This window comes from Nyctereutes procyonoides, unplaced genomic scaffold (genome assembly GCF_905146905.1).
Source record: "Nyctereutes procyonoides isolate TBG_1078 unplaced genomic scaffold, NYPRO_anot_genome, whole genome shotgun sequence".
Lineage (NCBI taxonomy): Eukaryota > Metazoa > Chordata > Mammalia > Carnivora > Canidae > Nyctereutes > Nyctereutes procyonoides.
Window position 1 is genome coordinate 10,439,613 of NW_026575132.1, and position 1,694 is coordinate 10,441,306.

Genomic DNA, 1,694 nt, shown 5'->3' on the forward strand with positions numbered 1-1,694 from the left:
GGTAAGAGGTCAGTGGCAGTCTTGGGCACTAGATCACGAGGCTCTTGCTGAAGTGGGAAAGTAACAGCAGAGAGTTACACCATTCAGAGTCAAAGCAAAACACTTAGAAAAAAATTAGAAAGAACCCAGAGAAGATCCAAAGCACAGATGGTAGATTCTGAAAGCTGTTGATCTGGTGCAAGGTCTTGACTTGCACCAGATAGATAGAATAATTCCTCACCCCTTGGCACCAGCAGACCTGACTTGAAAGCAATTAAAAATTTGCCACCATTGAGTACTTGCTGTGAGCCAGGTACACCATAAAAGATCAATTATTGTTATGGCAATTTTACCGATGAGGATACAGAGAATCCTCCATATGATCCCAGAAGTAGCAAGTTTCAGGGTTGAGAATAAACACAAATTTCCCTGACTCCTAAGCCCTTGTCCTCTGGCCACGCTAGCCGTCACTGAAATGAGAAGTCTAGAGTAGATCATGATACAGAACTTCCTGGAAAATTAACTCTGTTACTCAAATTACAGTGCAAGTGAATGTTCCAGTTTCTCATTCCTGTTCACCTGCCCAAATTATAGATCAGTTATAGACTCTTCCTTCTTGGCTCCATGAAAACAAAACCAAAAATCCCTATTATAAATGTCTGTGTGAAAGACAACTATCAGATAAACACAGAAGCTTGACCATACTTGTTTATCTGTATTTTCCGGGACACCACTAAAATGATAGCATGGGATTGTGAGATAGACAAAATATATATTGGTTCTTGCCCTCAGTTCCTGACACAGGGCTCCTGAAATCCTTGTGAATCCCTAAGTGATAAGAGCACTAGGAGCATCATTGTTCTAATTGAGGCAACTCTGGGTGGGCTCCAGTTTGGGGGCTGGTCACCAGAAAAAAACAAGGCATGTTTAAAAACTTAAGAGTTTTCAGCCTCAGTCCCTGCCTCCATCCTCTGAGGAGGGGAGAGATGTTGGAAATGGAGTTAAAAACTGATCATACTGTGAGGAAGTCTCCATAAAACTCCCAGAAGTATGGGATTCACAAACACATGGGTTGCGAACACATCCACATTGGGAGGGTGACACACCTGGACTCCATGACGACAGAAGCTTCTGCGCTTGGGACCCTCTCAAGCCTCACTGTGTGTATCGATACATCCTGCTATTCATCTGTATCCTTTATCATCTCCTTTAATACATTGGTAGATCCAAGTAACTGTTTCCCTGAGTTCTGTGAGCTGTTCTAGTAAATTACATAATATTTGCTATGAACCTCTGATTTATAGCTGATGGGTCAGAAGCAGAAATGACAATGTGGATTTGCATTTGGCATCTCCGGGTGGGGTGCAGTGCACAGTCTTTCAGTACTGAGTCCTTACCTGTGGGATCTGGTAATATCTCCAGGTAGACAGTGTCAGAATTGAGGCAAATTATAGGACTCCCAACTGGTGTTGCAGAGAATTGCCTGGTGGGGGAAAATCCACATACATCTGGTGTTGTGAGTGTGGTAGTTGTGTGAGAGCAAAGGAGACACACAGGAGGAAGGACTGGCTTTTCTCCTAGCTCGAGGATTAAAAGAGGTTTAATTTGACAAGAACAGGGAGAGTGGGAAAGGAGACAGAACTGCACAAGGGTTGTCCATGCAAGTTTGACCCAATAACCCCCCTCTCCCCACCCATGCCGCTCAGCACACCATA